The sequence below is a fragment of the Lathyrus oleraceus genome, chromosome 2 (genome assembly GCF_024323335.1).
Source record: "Lathyrus oleraceus cultivar Zhongwan6 chromosome 2, CAAS_Psat_ZW6_1.0, whole genome shotgun sequence".
NCBI classification, from domain to species: Eukaryota; Viridiplantae; Streptophyta; class Magnoliopsida; order Fabales; family Fabaceae; genus Lathyrus; species Lathyrus oleraceus.
The window spans coordinates 279,188,164-279,209,012 of NC_066580.1; the positions used below are offsets into that span (position 1 = coordinate 279,188,164).

Genomic DNA, 20,849 nt, shown 5'->3' on the forward strand with positions numbered 1-20,849 from the left:
CGATGGGCCTGGCGATTCAAGGATTGTATCTCTTCAAACCTTTTTTCGATGTCACTTTGGAGTTGTGCGAGGGTTGTTTCTAGCTTCTTGGCGCGGTCTTGCTCGTCCTTCAACTCCTTCTGCGATTTCTCCAATAGGTCTTATAGAGATTTGATTTGACCTTGGTAGTCAATCTCTCGCTTGCAGGCTCGATACTGGGCTTCGGCCAACGCTTTCTTCTTGTTCGCAATGGTCTTAAAAGACCCTTTCGGAGCATCTCCCACCTTTCTCCTTTTGTTTTGCTCAATTTGGATATCACTATCTGCTTTGTTGAACCTTTCCCTCTTCTGACTGAGGCTGGCCTTTAGGGTGTTCTTTTCTGAGGTGACTTTTATTAGGCTGGAACGGAGACCGGCATTCTCATTTTCCAACTTCTTGATGATTTCCTGGAGGCTATCCACTTCAGAAGTGACGGCGATAGGTGGCTTGGGGGTTTTAATACACATGGAAGGCTCCCACGGGTACGGTAGTTTCATCATCTTGGCCCTTGACCTCCCCCAATCAACATAGGAGGTAGTCATGGTGCACATTTGTTTGCCTAACTCTTTCTTTCCCACACGCTGTATTTTGCCCCATGCTCTACGCACTTTCTTCATCAGCTCTGGACTCTCAACCCCTTCGGCTAACAACAGCTCTTCCAATAGACGGTCTTCGGGTTTCTCTTTGAGCAGATATCCCAACTGACGTAATGAGAGGACATGATTATAGTTGATCAGACCCCCTTTTATGCTGGCAAGAGGAACGTTTGGGAACTCCCTACATCGGAATATCAGCTCCACACTTAAGTAATCGAGACTAAACCAGACGACGTCCTCAGTATCTAATGACATCAACCTTTGTGACCATTTCAGATCACCCGCATTATTAACAAACGACCCTTTCTTCGGGAGATGGGACACAATCCATTTGTGCAGCAAAGGAATACATCAATTGATGGTTCCCCCTTTCTTCATATTTCTCCAATGGAAGGAGAAGAATACATCAGCTAGTAAGGTGGGGACTGGATTCTAGGAGATGAATATGGTGATGGAAGCCTTGTCAATGAAGCCTTCAACATTCGGGAATAACACCAATCCATAGATGAGTAATGCAAAGCTGGCGGAAAATGCGTCCCAACTTCCATTGTTGGCAACTGTAGTAGATGGGAAAACTCCTCTAGTGTGGGAGCTAGAAGAAAGTCCTAGAATGTGAAGCAGTGTAAAGTGGGGTCATAAAACTGTGCGAAAGTGAACATCAACCCTAAATCTTCCTTGGTGTTTAAAACACCCAGCAGATTACCATAGGCTTGCTTGAAGGCTACTCAGAAATCTTCGGTAAGGCACTCGCTGAGCTTTCTCAACTCATCGACCTTGGAGTCTCTCAATTTGTACTGATAGGTTTTTCTTCAGTCGATCTTATCCATGGCTGCACTGACACTAGAAACTGGCACAGTAGGTCCTTGAAAAATGCAAATGTAACATGTAATGGTTAATGTAATGATGTAATGATGTTATGTGATGCAATGATGGTAGGATGTCATATAATCAGAATTCTGGCATGCTCTATATAATCTGTTAGTTGCAGGTTCAAAGGTTCGACATATACACAAGAACACGGGTATGAAGAGGCTTGGTTTCCTGCAAGAAAGACCCATATCCCCTCACAGGTGTGTATTATCCTCAAACGGTGATCCTAAAAGGTCCCTAGAGTCAACGACCCAATTTGAGATACCATTGTCTTGGACGAATGACTCGTCGGACAATGATGCTCCCAAAAGGATCTACTCTAGGTGTGACGTCTCGTGTCAACCATAATCGCGGAATAACTCCACTGAGGTCAAACACGACTATAGTCACATTACTATCCTGTGTGTGTACTCAAACTCAGGTATAGAGCTTCTCTCTCATGTATCAACAACCCAACCCAAACAAACAGCACATACAGATATTCAAGATGCCAGAATGCAATAATAAAGTAAATAGAAAATAAAATAAAGCGATTAAAGTATAGAGACGAACACCTAGAGACTAGCGAGAAAATAACCTAAACTAGGCTCGACTCCTCTTAGTGACTAGGAAGTACTCCAAGTAGCGAAGTGTCCCTAGCAGAGTCGCCTGCTGAAGCTACTGGAAATATACTCAAACGTATCGTACACTCGAACATACAACCGAGTCACCATCGAACTTTATTTATCCCCAAAGGGAAGGGAAAACATCGATAAAACCCGGGGGAAGAGATATACTGGGTAAGGAAGTCGGTTATGCAAGGGGATGGTATTAGCACCCCAAACATCCATGGTCTCTATGGGAACTGTTTGGATTGTTCTCGCTCGAGTAGGTGTTAGATCTAAGATTACTCACAAAAGGATAAAGGGAAAAGAAATAGATAGAGTGCTTGGTGAGGATTGGGGCCCTCATTCCTACGTATCCTCATAGTGCAATGAGGAATTCAGAGCTTCGTAGTTCAAGGAACTAGAGGCAGGAGGTGGAATAAAGTATGATAGAAGGTATGATTTGAGCCAAATAATAGTGTGATTTGAACTCCAACAAGGGGTGAAAATGTGAACCCAAGAGTAAAACTGGTGTGAACCAACAAGTGAGGGCGTATAGCACTTGTATCACTGTATTCGAATGACCGAAAAGAAAGGGTTGCCTAAGTACGGCTGCAAAGTAAGTAAGGATATGTTTATCTAAGCTACAGGGTCTTACAAGACAAACGAATCGGCTCATGGTTCACAAAAAGGGGTATAAGATGGAGCACGAAGGTATAATGTATTTGGCTCAAAGAATAGGTATATCAAATGGAGTGAAAGACGATAGATGTGAAGGTATCATGGAAATGAATGGAGTGAAGTGACCGAAGTCACAAAATAGAGTATCTGGTGATGAGTGACTGAAGAAATAATGTTTGAAATCGAAAGGTGAAAGTGTATTGGAATCCATAAGAGAAGTGAGGTTTCTACCATAGAGGGAAACAACGATAATCGATACGTGGGCTAGCAGGCCGCCACTGTAGGGTCTTGGCTAAAAAAGAAGGAATTAAATGTTTAGGATGAGAGCTAAACAACTCTAGGTATGAAATGCGGACTATTCGTTAGGCATCCTAAAAGGGTATGTATGGAATTCCTAGGAAAGTGTATTTCAATGTCTAAGAGACAGTATGTCACTTGGTGAACGATTCATGATCGAAGGTAGGTATCGGTTCACGAAAGATATGGATGATGCCCTAAGGCGGAGGAGGAATAATTAGAAATATGCTCGCCAAGGATTCACATCCTCGTGCCTACGTATTCTCATTGTGTAATAAGAAAGTTAGAGAAATCATAGTTTGGAACTACGGGAATAAAGGGAGATAGATGTTTGTCTAAGCAATAGGGACTCACAAGACAAACATCAAGTCAAGGAATGATTGTAGTACTGGAGTGCGAGGGGTTGTGTGTCACTTGCTAAGGAATTGACAGTTCGAGATCAAATAAGGATAATAGCTTGGATCCAAGAGAAGGATATACTCTTAATCGAAAGGAAAGTGGCGTGTTAGCCGCAAAAGGCTGAATTGAACGTTTGGGATGAGAGCCAAACAAGAATGAATTAGATGTTTAGGATGAGAGCCAAACAAGAATGAAGTGAATGTTTGGGATGAGAGCCAAACAAGGATGAAGAGAGTGTTTGGGATGAGAGCCAAACAAGGATGAATTAAATGTTTTGGTTGAGAGCCAAACAAGGATGAATTAGATGTTTGGGATGAGAGCCAAACAAGGATGAAGTGAGTGTTTTGGATGAGAGCCAAACAAGGATGAAGTGAGTGTTTGGGATGAGAACCAAACAAGGATTCGTCGTTGTTTGGCTATCATCCCAAACACTCACTTCATCCTTGTTTGGCTCTCATCCCAAACACTCACTTCATTCTTGTTTGGATCTCATGCCAAACATCTAATTCATTCTTGTTTGGCTCTCATCCCAAACACTCACTTCATCCTTGTTTGGCTCTCATCCCAAACATCTAATTCATCCTTGTTCGGGTGTCATCCCAAACATCTAATTCATCATTGTTTGGGTGTCATCCCAAACATCTAATTCATCCTTGTTTGGCTCTCATCCCAAACACTCTCTTCATCCTTGTTTGGCTCTCATCCCAACCATTCACTTCATCCTTGTTTGGCTCTCATCCCAAACATTCACTTCATTCTTGTTTGGCTCTCATCCCAAACTTCTAATTCATTCTTATTTGGCTCTCATCCCAAACGTTCAATTCATTCTTTTTCGGCTAACACGCCACTTTACTTTTCGATTAAGAGTCTATCCTTCTCTTGGATCTAAGCTATTATCCTTAATTGATCTTGAACTATCGATTCCCCAACAAGTGACACACAACCCCTCACACTCCAATACTACAATCATTCCTTGACTTGTTGTTTGTCTTGTGAGTCCCTGTTGCTTAGACAAACATCTCTCTCCCTTTATTCTTGTAGTTCCGAACTATGATTCCTCTGACTTTCTCATTACACAATGAGAATACGTAGGCACGAGGATGCGAATCCTTGGCGAGCATATTTATAATTATTCCTCCTCCTCTTTAGGGCATCATCCTTATCTTTCGTGATCCATTACCTACCTTCGATCATGAATCGTTCACCCAGTGACATACTGTCTCTTTGGCATTGAAATACACTTTCCTAGGAATTCCATACATACCCTTTTAGGACTCATAACGAATAGTCCGCATTTCATACCAAGAGTTGTTTGGCTCTCATCCCAAACATTTAATTCCTTCTTTTTTAGCCAAAACCCTACAGTGGCGGCCTGCTAGCCCACGTATCGGTTAACGTTGTTTCCCTCTATGGTAGAAACCTCACTTCTCTGATGGATTCCAATACACTTTCACGTTACGATTTCAAACATTATTTCTTCAGTCACTCATCACCAGATACTCTATTTTGTGACTTAGGTCACTTCACTCCATTCATTTCCATGATACCTTCACATCTATCGTCTTTCACTCCATGTGATATACCTATTCTTTAAGCCAAATACACTATACCTTAGTGCTCCATCTTATACCCCTTTTTGTGAACCAAAAGCCGATTTATTTTTCTTGTAAGACCCTGTAGCTTAGACAAACATATCCTTACTTACTTTGCAGCCGTACTTAGGCAACCCTTTCTTTTCGGTCATTCCAATACAGTGATACAAGTGCTATACGCCCTCACTTGTTGGTTCACACCAGTTTTACTCTTGGGTTCACATTTTCATCCCTTGTTGGAGTTCAAATCACACTATTCTTTGGCTCAAATCATACATTCTATCACACTTCTTTCCACCTCCTGCCTCTAGTTCCTTGAACTACGAAGCTCTGAATTCCTCATGGCACTATGAGGATACGTAGGCATGAGGGCCCCAATCCTCACTGAGCATTCTATCTATTTCTTTTCCCTTCATCCTTTTCCGAGTAATCTTATATCTAAAACCTATTCGAGCGAGAACAATCCAAATGGTTCCCATGGAGTACCATGGATGTTTGGGGTGCTAATAGCTTCCCCTTGCATAACCGACTTCCTTACCCAGTATATCTCTTCCTCCCGAGTTTTATCGATGTTTTCCCTTCCCTTTGGGGATAAATAAAGTTCAGTCTATGAATAAGGGTGAACGCTTTAAATATTTGGGGCATACGCCCCGTAGGCAAAGTCGCTCTAGACAAGGGTAGGAGAGACTCCCTCTCATCATTCCTCATTACTTAAGACTCGAAGCGCATGATACTTCTCTTGACTGACAAGTTGTTGGTGTAGAACCTTTGTTGTTGATCCTTGTGTTGATCCTTGTGTTGATGTTGAACTTTTATGAAGAAGACTTGGTAGTTTAGTCGATTCGTCTTGTACTAAAGTCTATGAATAAGGGTGAACGCTTTGATTATTTGGGGCATACGCCCCATTCACAAAGTCGCTCTAGACAAGGGTAGGAGAGACTCCCTCTCATAATTCCTCATTACTTAAGGCCCATTTCGTATAATTTGAATCGGGTTTACCATGTGTTGACCTTTGATTTATCTTGTATAATCCGCTGCCGTGTGTGACTGAGGATGCCTTGATTGAAGATCTTGAGTTGAGGCCTTGTGCTCCACAGCTTGGAAGAAAAGTCTTATTAAGTGACCAAGGGTGTTTTGGTCACTCAATTTAGACTGTGGGATTATAAAAGTTCAAAGGATTTAATTAATCAAAATCGCTTTTGATCAATTTAATCGGGGGTTTTGCTTTAGTTTTGAGGGGTACTAATTTTGGATCTAATTGAAGTTAGTACTTGTTAGAAACTATCCTAAGGGATCATGCATTAGAACTCAATTGAATATTCTAAGTTAGATTAGAAATCCAAAGGGAGCATGTCAAAATATCAATCAAAATCATGGTTAGAATCTATGTTAAGTCCTACAATTATTAGGAAAATATCGAATTCTAATCCTAAGGGGAGCATGCAAATTTCAAAACAAAATATCAAAATAAGCCCATAAGGGGCAAAAAGGTCATTTACAAAGTATGTCAAATTTTATTCATGGCTTAAAGTTGATTAAGTCCTAAGGTAAAAATGGTATCGTTCTAAGTTCAATCAAAGGTTACTCGTCTCTAATTAGAATTTATCAAAAAGTCCAAATTGAATCCTAATATTCTAATTAAATCCTAATATACCAAAAATCAAGATTCTAATTAGCCTCTAATTAGGAAACTAATCAAATTTCGATTCCTATAATTCTCCTAATGACTAGTTTATTCCACTAATCCTAACAAATACTTGAATCTAAACAATAAAACAGTAATGGGCCTTTAACCCGCTGGTGGTGCAGGCCCGAATTGTGGGGACTTGGAAGTGGTGGACGTAGGCCCAAGTCTGTTAGGGGAATCCCATTACCCAATGGAAGAAAATGGAGGTGCCAATAGCCAAAATAAATAGGCTTTAGGAGTCAGCCCAGGTTCCAGTAAGGTCCACCAAAACGGACGTTCATAAAGCAAACTCAAGGGGATAAGGCCAACAGTGATGTGGCAAAGACGCGGGCAACGAAGAGTCAGTCAACCGGAGTTCCAAGAATACACGTGGTGTGAAAGGTCATGAAAATAGATGCATTGTTCAATGCACATGGGATAAACACGAGAATGAAATTGAAAAAAACTCTTCCCGCTCTCTTACTCAGCCAACATCTCCGCCGCGCCGGAGGTTTCCTCGACGGCGGTGGTTTTCCAGAAATCAACAATACTACCACCAACTTCTCCATCTCGAGGTCCTTTAACCGAATACATAAAATAAAGTCCCTAATTCCCCAAGAACCACCTGAATCGAAGGGAGAACCCTAAATCCCCACTTCTAAATTAAATGACAATCGAGCCATATCTCGATCCAAAATCAAACGGCTAATTGTCCTCAACCTCTCAACAATCTACTGATAACGTAAATTTATGAATAAAGGGATGAAATAGAGAAGACCTACCGGCGTTGAAATCTCAGGTAATTTGATCTCTTCCATTTACTCTTCTCCGCTTCTTCTTCTGCCTTCTCTCTTCTTCTCCAATCTTTTGGTACTTTAGGAATTCTTGATGTGCCGCGAACCGTTTGTTCTGTGATATCTTCATTTGTCGCGTGAGAGAGGTTCTAAAAGGTGCGGTAAGTTTCAGCTCTAGTTGTTTCAGAACTTTGATGTGAAGCTCTGAGCAACAATGGTGAATGAGAGAGCTTTGGTGAGGGTGAGCGAAGATATTCCAGAGAGAATGTGTCGGTTCAAGCCAAAAAATGCAAGGGGCTCAAAGTGTGAGTGGTGAATCTCTTAAATAGACTTGAGGTTCTAAATTTTCTAGCTTCAGATTTAGGTACGGATTTAGTTAACTATGGTTTGGAGACAGTTAGACTCAACTCACTGAGTTAAATGAAAAACTCAGTTAGTTCGAAAACGACTCAGTTAGTTATTTGAGTTGATGTTGGTTAGTGAGTGAGTTGAAACTTGATTGGCTACTGCAGATTATGGTTAGATTGAGGTTATATTTGAATGGTTTTTAATGACCTGCTGCTCATGTTGCAGGTAAATGACTTTGGTTTGGTTTGAACTTGTGAATGGCTTTGGTATGTGGAAATAAATGAGTATGCTAGCTGTGAATTGAGCTAAATTCTGCTATATCAGGTTAGTTAGCAGAGTGATGTCAGTTTAACTAGATTAAAATTTTCTAATGATAGTTAGTTTATGCAGGTTGAAGGGTGGGTTAGTTTTAATTAAGTTTGTTAATGGTTGTTCTGCTATGAGTTTGTTAATGATTTTGTAGGATTCTTAAATGGAAAGGTTTGTCAAGATACTCTCGAGCTTTTGCTGCAGCATAAGGTTGTTGGTCTTCTTTGTTTGTAACAAACTGTACCACTCGAAACCAGAAGTCATCACTAACAAAATCCCCAGCCTTGTCAATTAGTTGAAGAATCACGTCAACATACCATGAAAGATCTGGTGCAAACTTCTCAGCTAGAATAGCCGCTTTAAGTGACAATTCTTCACGCATTGCAAACTTTGCTGTGCTGAGATACTGCAATAGTTCTTCAACTATACCCTTTGCGTTTGTAACATCACACATGCCATAAAGAAAATCTAGAGCACGCCTCTGAATACTAATGTCAGGATCTTTCAATGAGGTAATAATTTGGGCTTGATGTCTTTTTATGATATCTTGCACATCTGTAACCATCAACATTCTAGTCATATTTCCCAAGCCAAGATAATGAATATTTGGTTCCCGGACAACAATAAATTTTCCAAGAAGAGCCACATATTGAGACATCATCTCCTTTTCAACATCAAGATGCATTACCAGAGCACGGGCTTTAGAAAGAACAGCATGGGAAGCATTATTTTTGTTTACATTTTTCATAACATCGGTTCCCATCAGTATCCTTTGTAGACCTCAAACAATGATCTTATGGTATTTGGATCTTCAATGGTAGGAAAAAACTGAAGAGCTCTCATTGTATTGACCTGAAGCCATGGAGGTGGGATACCATAATAAGTGTATTCTTGTGGGATACCATGGTTCCTAGCAAGACGCTCTAATGTTTTGACGCACTTAGGAAGACAACTCCAATATGCCTAGTGTTGGTTTGATACTAATGCAACAAGATGACTCATAGAAGATGTTAAAAAACCAATGTGCCGTTCATCCATAAGTTGAGCCATTCGATCCGCCCATCCATCTACATTGACAACATCGAGATTTTTCCTGTACGGTCGCAACAAACACAATGCAACTTTTTTTCTCACAAGGGGCCTGTAGCTACTAGATAATAGCAACTCCTGTACATCAGGTGCTAAGGACTCAGCGCATTCTCGGCCACCAATATTTCCAACCATAGTCAATGCTAGACACTGGAAGGTTTCATTCCGACGAATGATATCATTACGCACGGTATTTATGGCCAACCTGAGAAAGTCGTGATTCTCATTAAACAAACTTGATGTCACAATGTACCCAACCTGTTTTTCTGGATACTTTGGGGCATATATAAAAGAAACAACCTCCATGTGGCCAAAATCCATATAATAACCAAGCATGTATATGTAAAGCATTTTCCAAACATATTTCTTTTTCTCATAAGGAGTCAAAGCCTTTTTGTTTTTGAAACGAGTACGAATATTGCCGAGTTCTTTATCAACACGAAGCCTCTCTTGTTCTTTATTCTGGCAATTGCGGATGTCGCTAATAAATACGGAGAGTAACTCAAATGTGGGTAAAGAAAAAGGAACCTAGATATCATGAATTGAATATTGTATGAAGAGTAAATGGATGATTCTAAAATTGCAATGTTATGGAACACAACCTAGAGAAAAATAAACCAACTTGGAGGTTAATCGAAGGTTAAGAATTTACAATGTGTTTGAACCAAATATAGCCGGCGAAAATGGGATTAGTATTAAAATTTTAGGGTGAGAGATGTGATGGTTGACTTTGGTCAACTAGTTGACCAAAAAGTCAATAGCTGGCCAAGAGTCAACTTTTGTAAAAACAGATTTTTTCATTTTATATCTCTTTTGTGATTCATTTTATATCTCTTTTGTGATGAACATTGTGTATGTTAATGAATGAATGCCTATTTATCTGAATGAAATGTCCATGATTTTCTGAATGAATTTTACCTAAATCCAGGTGTTATCCATAACTTTAAAACACTTGACCCATGAAGATCATGAATGCGTCATATGATTAAAGTGTAAAACAAATAGATGAATCAGGAGTTAATATACTACTATGCGCCCTGAATCACAATGTAACAATGAGAAATAATGGTCCACAAGACCAAGAAACCATGTGATTATGAACCATGAATCAATACCTATTGACTTATGAACTTGAAGACACCAAGACACTTAAGTCAACGGCCTAGAAATGGCCAAGCACATCCTCCTAATAAATTAGGGTTTATATGACTGCAGGATGCAATGGATGAACGCAGATGAATCCCAAGTCATGGGTCAAACGAAAAGTAAAAAGGGGAGGGCAAATTTTGGGCTATAACACTGTGGCAGAGGGAAATCATCTTTCGGACTGGCTTTATTCAAATCTCTATAATCGAGACACATGCAGACTTTTCTATCCTTCTTCGGAACAGGCACAATATTGGCCACCCATTGCAGATATTCAGTAGTTACAAGGAAACCAACATCAATATGCTTTTGCACTTCTTCTTTGATCTTCTTTGCCATATCAGGATGCGTTCTTCTCAACTTCTGCTTAACTGGAGGGAGTTTTGGCTTCAACGACAATCTATGCTCTACAATCACAGAATCCAAACCAGACATGTCTTGATAGGACCAAGCAAACACATCTGAATATTCTGAAGAAGATCAATCAACCCCTTCTTAACTTCTGGACACAGTCGAGACCCAATCTTGACTTTCTTCACATGATCCTCGGAACCCAAGTTGACTAACTCAATCTGCTCTTCGAATGGCTGAATGGCTTTTTCCTCGTGCTCAAGAAGACGAGACAATTCATCAGATACTTCTTCATCACTTTCCTCCTCAGCCTCAAACACAGGAAATTCAAAATTTGGAGAAGGAGAAGGATCATTGTATTCAATGGGGTTAGAAACCAACATGCATAATGATTTGATATTTTGATTTTAGAGAAGTGAATTTATGACCAAATATTAAGCAAATGGACAATTATATATATTTTTTTTGTGAATACCAGTTTCAGAATAAAGCAAAAAGTAAAAACAAACATCATAGATGTGGATGAATAGAATGAATTTCATTGATGATCAAATTTGAAATGCCCAACAATATTCACTTCCCCCTTAAGCATAGGAGAAGGATTTTTAAAAAAATAAAAGCAATTACTTAGATCGATGCATAATAACAGGAATATCAACAGCAAGCCAATTGTCGCAAGCCTTTCCATGCGTCCGAAAATGGTGCAGTCTTCCTCTTTGTCATCCTCTAGCACAGCAGCTAAGTGCAGTCTTCCTCTTTGCATATCCTCTGATCTAGCAGTTGATGAACCTTGCTGAAAACCCAGGCCGGTTCTATTCTTATTATTGGAGACCTCTGCCACTCTCCCCCACTGATCAATAATGCCCTCTTCAACAATCTTTCTTGCATCTTTCAATGAGGACATAAGTGCCCCAATTCACTTTCCAACAACAATAGACAAAGCTTGGAACGGAGTTCCAACCTCATCCCCAGCTTCAACATAAGAGAAAGATGACAGGTGGCTAACCAACAACGCCTTCTCCCCGCCAACAATGACTAATTTTCCATTCTCAAAAAATTTGAGTTTTTGATGCAATATGGAGGTAATAGTTCCCGCCTCGTGAATCCATGGCCTTCATAACAGACAACTATAGGCCGGGTGGATATCCATTACTTGAAAAGTAATCTGGAAGTCACTCGGACCTATCTTCACTGGAAGGTCCACTTCACCTATCAATCTCTTGCGTGAACCGTCAAAAGCTTTGACAATTACACCACTATACCTCATAGGCGCTCCTTGATATGACAACTTTGATAATGTTGACTTTGGCAGCACATTCGACGATGATCTGGTGTCAACAAGAACATTGGATAAAGCATCATCTTTGCAATTCTTCGAGATATGCAAAGCCAAATTATGATTCCTACCCTCCTCAGGGAGTTCTTCATCACAGAAGCTGAGATTGTTACAGGAAGTGATGTTAGCCACAATATGATCAAACTGATCCACCATAACATCATGTTCCACGAATGCTTGCTCTAGAACTCTTTGCAGTGCTTCTCTGTGTGCTTCTGAATTCATAAGCAGAGATAGTACTGAAATTTTTGAGGGGCTTTGGAGCAGCTGCTCCACCGCATTAAACTCACTTTTCTTTATCAATCAAAGTCCCCCATCATTATCATTGTTAGACTATGGCACAGATCTAGAAGGGGGGTTGAATAGATCCCAATTAAAATTTGAGTCGGTGCTACCAATTAATTGGTTTTGAAAATTTGTTTTAAGTGCAGAAGCGGTCGAGGAAAAATATAGTCTAAAACGAACCGTTATTGGAAAACCGGATATGCGTTAAGCTAATGGATTAGAGATAAAGTGAAATACGAATCACTACACTATTTGCACAATCAATGATAAGTATCACTTACTAGGATTCCTAGTTCCAATGATCCAAATACCAAATCAAACTAGATACAAACTTAAGACAACTTTGGTTTAGGCAAATTATCAAACACTTGGTGTGCATAAACACTCCAAGTGATATTTGTGTTGAGTAAGTAATTCAAATTGATCTAGTACAAACTACTATTGTACTTTGGATTCAAAAAACAGAGTTTTAATCTCTTACTCAATTAATATCAATGTTTGGTAAAAGTGCTTAAACTAAAATCACTTAATTTTTAAGCTGAAAAAGAATTATGCAGAAAATTAAAGAAGACGCAGATTTGATGAGGCAGTTCCCCCGCCGTCCTCGCTTCGGGGTACGTCTGCCCTCAATTCTAAAATTAGAATTGAGATGATTTAATTAGATATCACCTGTAGAATTTAACCGTTTATACAAGGATTGCAAAGCAAGTAAACAACAGAACTCTCAAGGTGTTGAATGCTGCTTCCTCTCCTTATTCCTTGATTCAAGATGAATCAAGACCTTCGATTGTTGTGGATAGACCTTCGATTCCAGCCCCTTTGTTGAAGAACCTTCCGTTCTTCACACCCTCGGCCCGGCTGATCTCAACCACAACGAATCGAACCCGAATCCTTCCCTTCAATATCACCGAATCCGCTACTAGACTGATGAAGACTTCCTCTTCTCAATCACCTTCGCTCAGCTGAATATTGATGAAGAAATTCGTCCAAAAACCCCCAAACCCAAACCGGTCTTGGAGGACAAAACCCTAACGGTTTTATTCAAGAAAGAACCTGCCACAAGCTTCAACCCAAACCGGATTCTCCAATCTCAGCTTCGAACCTTATCACCTTTAACCGATCACGAAGCACATCAAAAATGGTTGTGTGTAGTTGATGAGTTGTGAAATGTTGAAGATGAAGATGATGAATCTTGGACACCTATTTCACTCTTTCTTGTTTCCTTGAACACTTGAAATCAATTTGACAAATGCTAGTTGATAAAAGTAATTTGACTTCTATTTATAGTAACTAGCTTACCAACCAAAAATAACAGCTTTTCAAACAGTGGAAAGTACTTAGAAAACTGAGTATACGCACGAGCGGTCGACCATAGGTCGGCGTGCGCTGACCCGTGGGAAATGCGCCGACCCCTATGGTCGACTCAAGTATTCCATGAGCTGACCTGTGGCCAACTACACTATGCCATGCGCCGACCTGTGGTCGACTCAAACAACCATGCGCTGACCAGTTACCAACTGGTCTGTGCTATGCGCTGACCCGTGGCTTATGTGCTGACCCTTGCGGTCGACTCAAAGCCTGCAAACCTGCAAAAATTCGTATTTTTGTGGTTTTCATGCATTTCGTCATGATCACATTTTATCCACATATGTTTTATGGAATATAGCAGTTTTAGATAATCATAGAGAAGGATATGATAGGTGATATGTTGCATTTGTTTGTAGACGTGGAATCGACAATGCCGATTCATCTCTGATGGTCATTTGTCATCATCGAAACTTGTGATTGTGTGTTGTCTGACAATTTGCCCTTACATACTCCCCCTTTTTGATGATGACAACCTGTGCAGAGCCAAGGAGACAAACAACATGCAGTATTTACCCATTATGCACACTCCCCCTTTCTTTTGTAATCTAAGGCTATCTATCTACAAAACCTGCAAAACCGACTGTTAATTGGTGAACATTTTGGCTGCTTAATTTGTGAGCATTTTGGCTGCTTAATTGGTGAACATTTTGGCTGCTTGCTTGTACTCTTCTCCCCCTTTGACAACATCAAAAAGAGACAAGGAATGATTATTCAACGTAACATAAAATACAACAGGAAATAACACTATCAGATAACAATATCACACCAAATATCATTACTGAACGATAATCATTAATTAAACGAAGAAAAACATTAAAATTAATATTTGCACAAACAAGAATTACAGAGAATTTAATACATTCAAACAACAAACAAATTCAGATGCATATGCAGGTCTAAGTCCTAATGGCGGTGTCCTAGATGGTAACATATATTCGGGTTTGTGTAGGGGTCAGCCAGAGATGATATTTGTTCAGCAATACCGCTAAGATACTTGAGATGATATTCGTTCGTGGCGTTCAAACGCTTCGGTAAGTGCAGTATACCGTTCATTCATGCTTGTAGAAAGGTTATCAAGCCTTTCATTTTGCGCTTGAATTTGGCTGCTAATATGAGCATAGCGCTCATCCTGAGTTTGCATGAAGGATTGTTGTGCCAGCTGCATATTTCGCATCATATCCAACAATTCTGAGGAGTTTGCGTGCTATGGAAGAGACGGAGGAGATTCTTCATCATCCTGGTGATACGGCTGGTAGAATTGACGTTGAGTTGACCAGCCCGTATGTTGCCATTCACCCCAGCCACCCCAGATGGGGACATCTTCTTCAGTTGAATGTGAATGCTGAACCCAAGCGGAGTCTGAGTAGTCGTGAGTGTCAACTCGTGGAGGACTATTATCTCCATCATGGTGATTAAAGGCTTGCCCGGCTTCCTCTTCTTCATTTTCCTCTTCATCTTCTTCTTCTTCACTTTCATCACTGTCATCATCTGCTGCAACAGGCGCAAGAACATTTCCTCTTCGAACAAACTTGTACATTCTCCGCTCATCACACCAAAAATATCCCATCATAGACAGAGTTTTTGGGCTGAACTCTTTGTCAAATGAGATGGAAGTGTACGGAAAGGACGGATGATTAATGTCGGCTGCAGTAAGGACCTCTTGAATGAAAGATCCGTAATCAAGAGCCGTTCCTCGTCCGGAATCACGTAGACTAAACATCATACTGGCAATGTAGTAGGGCTAGTTGATTTTCTGCTTATTCTTCAGAATGTACATGAGATGAACCTCAGCCTGTTCAACTCTGGAGAGACCAGCTTTCTTTGGTCGCAGGATGCGTGAAACAATCCACTGAAGAATCCGTTCTCCTGTTTTCAGCTTGCCGGCAGTGACAGTTCGTCGGAATGCGTCACTGTTCACAATATGATCAGGGTATGGTCGTTTCAGCATGTCGTTCAATGCACTCTTAAACTCGTAACCTTCTATTTGGTGAGAGTCAGTTACCTCAGCTAGAGGATTTTCAGCATCATCCAATGACATATCAAAATATTGGTTCCAAACATTTGACTTAAACGATACCTTTGTCGTGCCGATTCTGGAGTAAAACTTGTGCCCGCGAAACTTATCATGAAGGCCGACGTAGAATACTCGGAGTAAGTCTTCGCTGTATTTAGCATTGCATTCCAAGAATTTGACAATGCCTTGATGTTGTACCAGAGCCATGATTTCTACGAGGTGCATGCGTTCGGCGGTAAGCTTGTAGAACGCATGTTGTGGAACAACTCCTCTTTTGCCGATATCTTTGTTGAAGGATTCGACGCGAGCCGGTGGAACTAGCGACACAGCGGAGATGGGTAGAGATGCGGCGGATGATTCTCGTGATCTCTTGCCGGTAGGTCTGCGAGATGTGGAAGCCATTTGAGCAGGTTTGAAACTTAGTGTGTGTGGGTAGAGAGTGAAGGTTTGTGAGGGTTTTTAAGAGTGATTTTGCTAGAGAGAGGTTTTTCCCTATTTGTAGAGGAGAAGTTAGGGTTTTGGGAAGATGAAAGATCAAGGGACAATAGACACTAGGTAGATGCAGGTTACAAGGTAGTGGGTAGTTTGAAAGGTAATGGAATGTAAATGCACACTTAATGATGGTTTTTGAATGTAGATGCATGAGAAGGTTTAAATTTTTCTGCAGAAAAACAGAATTTTTGAGCGATGCGTCGACCATACCTCTGCATGCGTCGACGCATACTGTTTGGTTTTTGAAAAATAAAAAAAAAGTTAAGTGTGCGTCGACCATAGCCCTGTTACGGTCGACTCATACAGACAAAATTTCAGTTTTTCACTATTCTGCACATACGTTGACAAGTTTGATGCATAATTAAAATGCCATACAGCAATAAACATCCAAAGAGATACATCATCCATATATATACAATATCATTATGAAGTATAGCTATTTTAACCATGAAACTTTGCAGATAGTGAGAGAGAAGGGAACAGTATCACCTCGATGCCGGAGTGACTCGGTGAACAATAAGCTTGTGCTTGCAACAACATCAACTTGTTAGAAGTACAAGATTATAGTCTTAAATGGAATAAGGTAAAACAGCAGATTACAGTGCCCGTTCCGAAATATCGAGAATACCAAGTTCTTGGCGGATATGAAAGAAAGGTTCAGTGGCTAGCGGCTTTGTGAAGATGTCCGCTAGTTGATTCTCAGTATTAACATGTTCAAATACAATGTCACCTTTCTCTACATGATCCCGAAGAAAGTGGTGTCGAATTTCGATATGTTTGGTGCGAGAATGCAACACAGGATTCTTGGTAAGATTAATGGCACTTGTATTGTCACAAAAAATGGGAATACGTTCAAGTTTGAGGTTAAAATCCAATAGTTGTTGCTTAATCCATAGGATTTGAGCACAACAACTACCGGCGGCAACGTATTCCGCTTCGGCGGTTGACAAAGCAACTGAAACCTGTTTCTTGCTATGCCAACTGACCTGTTTCTTGCTATGCCAACTGACCAAAGAGTTTGTTGCTTAATCATTTGCTTCTTTGATGGCGGTCACTTTCGGTTGCCATTCCCTGTTAAGACATCTCAAGATCTTATTAGTAGCAACATCATTGGAAACAGGCCTACCAAGTGAATGTAATCGATTGATGAGATGAGTGAATCTCTTTTGCATGTCAGCAATGGTTTCCCCTTGCTCCATGAAAAAGAGATCAAACTCTTGTGTTAGTGTGTTGATTCTTGCCAACTTAACATCGTTCGTCCCCTCATGGGCAACTTGTAGTGAATCCCACATGGCCTTAGCAGTAGGGCAATGAGATACACGATAGTATTCATCTATACCTAATGAGGAGATTAGGATATTTTTGGCTTTCCAATCATAATTGTATTTCTTTTCATCATCATCGGTCCATTGTGCTTTGGGCTTAGGCACCAATTCATTGTTCTCATTGGTCATGGTTATTTCAATTAGACCATTGAGAATAACGTTCCATATTTTTCTATCTATGGAATTTATGTGCACCCGCATACAGTCTTTCCAATAACTATAATTTTCACCATTGAAAACGGGAGCTCTATTATAAGCCCCTTTAGGTTCGTTAGCCATTTTCTATCAAAGTTATATTTTGAAGCACGGAGTGAACCGGGGCTCCTGATACCACTTGTTAGACTATGACACAGATCTAGAAGGGGGGTTGAATAGATCCCAATTAAAATTTGAGTCGGCGCTTCCAATTAATTGGTTTTGAAAATTTGTTTTAAGTGCGGAAGCGGCCGAGGAAAAATATAGTCTAAAACGAACCGTTATTGGAAAACCGGATATGCGTTAAGCTAATGGATTAGAGATAAAGTGAAATACGAATCACTACACTATTTGCACAATCAATGATAAGTTTCACTTACTAGGATTCCTAGTTCCAATGATCCAAATACCAAATCAAACTAGATACAAACTTAAGACAACTTTGGTTTAGGCAAATTATCAAACACTTGGTGTGCATAAACACTCCAAGTGATATTTGTGTTGAGTAAGTAATTCAGATTGATCTAGTACAAACTACTATTGTACTTTGGATTCAAAAAACAGAGTTTTAATCTCTTACTCAATTAATATCAATGTTTGGTAAAAGTGCTTAAACTAAAATCACTTAATTTTTAAGCTGAAAAACAATTATGCAGAAAATTAAAGAAGATGCAGATTTGATGAGGCAGTTCCCCCGCCGTCCTCGCTTCGGGGTACGTCTGCCCTCAATTCTAAAATTAGAATTGAGATTATTTAATTAGATATCACCTGTAGAATTTAACCGTTTATACAAGGATTGCAAAGCAAGTAAAAAACATAACTCTCAAGGTGTTGAATGCTGCTTCCTCTCCTTGTTCCTTGATTCAAGATGAACCAAGACCTTCGATTGTTGTTGATAGACCTCCGATTCCAGCCCCTTTGTTTAAGGACCTTCCGTTCTTCAGACCCTCGGCCCGACTAATCTCAACCACAACGAATCAAACCCGAATCCTTCCCTTCAATATCACCGAATCCGCTACTAGACTGATGAAGACTTCCTCTTCTCAATCACCTACGCTCAGCTGAATATTGATGAAGAAATTCGTCCAAAAACCCCCAAACACAAACCGGTCTCGGAGGACAAAACCCTAATGGTTTTATTCAAGAAAGAACCTGTCACAAGCTTCAACCCGAACCGGATTCTCCAATCTCAGCTTCGAACCTTATCACCTTTAACCGATCACGAAGCACATCAAAAATGGTTGTGTGTAGTTGATGAATTGTGAAATGTTGAAGATGAAGATGATGAATCTTGGACACCTATTTCACTCTTTCTTGTTTCCTTGAACACTTGAAATCAATTTGACAAATGTTAGTTGATAAAAGTAATTTGACTTCTATTTATAGTAACTAGCTTACCAACCAAAAATAACAGCTTTTCAAACAGTGGAAAGTACTCAAAAAATTGAGTATACACACGAGCGGTCGACCATAGGTCGGCGTGCGCTGACCCGTGGGAAATGCGCCGACCCCTATGGTCGACTCAAGTATTCCATGAGCTGACCCGTGGCCAACTACACTCTGACATGCGCCGACCTGTGGTCGACTCAAACAACCATGCGCTGACCAGTTACCAACTGGTCTGTGCTATGCGCTGACCCGTGGCTTATGTGCTGACCCTTGCGGTCGACTCAAAGCCTGCAAACCTGCAAAAATTCGTATTTTTGTGGTTTTCATGCATTTCGTCATGATCACATTTTATCCATATATGTTTTATGAAATATAGCAGTTTTAGATAATCATAGAGAAGGATATGATAGGTGATATGTTGCATTTGTTTGTAGACGTGGAATCGACAATGCCGATTCATCTGTGATGGTCATTTGTCATCATCGAAACTTGTGATTGTATGTTGTCTGACAATTTGCCCTTACAATCATTAGTTTTCAAATTGTTGGATTCACCAGACTGACGCTTTGAAGCACTAACTGGATCTACTGTAGGCACTTCCACTTTCTTACTGACTATTGAATCTTCCACATCTTTTGGGAACACCGGCCCAAACACTCGACCACTGCGGGTCACTTTAGTAACATCAACAATGCTCACGACAGAATTGGTCATAGGTAATGGAACCTCTTGACCATCCTTCATCGTAGTTGCATTATATTGATAAGGAATAACCTTATCTGATGCGTACGGGATTGGACCCGCCAACCGTATAACTAACGGCGATACCGATCTTTGGTTGATGCTGTTACTATTGTTGCTATCATATTGGATTACCACCCTCTCTGGGTTCTTAAACATAGGAACAATCATATTCACATTGTCATCTACATGACGGGATTGAACAATCTGGATCATACTTTCATCCATCAACCGCTGAATGCCTCTTTTCACAATCTCACAACCTCTTAGATTAACACTACAGATAGCACAACCATCATGGTCATGCTTACAATCACTAACCAAGAAAATATCCTTGTGCATCGTCACGAAGGACCTTCAAATAAAACGGACATCAAACACTTTGAACTCCCTAGGGAAGTCGTCTACCATGTTAACAGATGAATTTCCATGAGCGGGCAGTGGGTTAGCTTTCACGTTGGGTGCACGATCCTTAAAGGACACCATTCCACTCTTCACTAGCTTCTGGACTTCATATTTGAGAGGATCGCAGTTCTCAATGTCATGTCCGAGTGCTCCTTGATGAAAAGCACATTAGAGATCAGGCTTGTACCACCATGGAAGTGGTTCAGGAATTTATGGCGGATTTCTTGGTTGTAACAGGTTCTTGAGAACCAGTGATGGATAGAGCTCTGCATATGTCATAGGAATCGGGTCAAAAGAGACCTTTTTCCTCTCGAAAGTTTGTTGTTGATAGTTGTTGGTATTGTTGTTGTTGCAGGTGCTTGTTTGTTATTGTGGTTTTTGTTGTTGACGTTGTTGTTGCTAAACTGGTACTGATTGATTAGCTGAAAAAACGAGGATTACTTGATGATGATGTTGACGGGGTAGTTGACTTCTTCTGATTGGAGGCCTCCTCTGCCTTCCACTAGAAATTGCATTGGCTTCATTGTCCTTCTTCTTACTGAAGCTACTGCCATATCTT

At 40.3% G+C, this 20,849-nt stretch overlaps 1 pseudogene; it reads right to left on the reverse strand.

The window, feature by feature from the left end:
• Positions 1-8,267: 8,267 nt before the first annotated feature.
• Positions 8,268-16,145, reverse strand: LOC127122902 (AP-2 complex subunit alpha-1-like; annotated as a pseudogene).
• Positions 16,146-20,849: the final 4,704 nt, after the last annotated feature.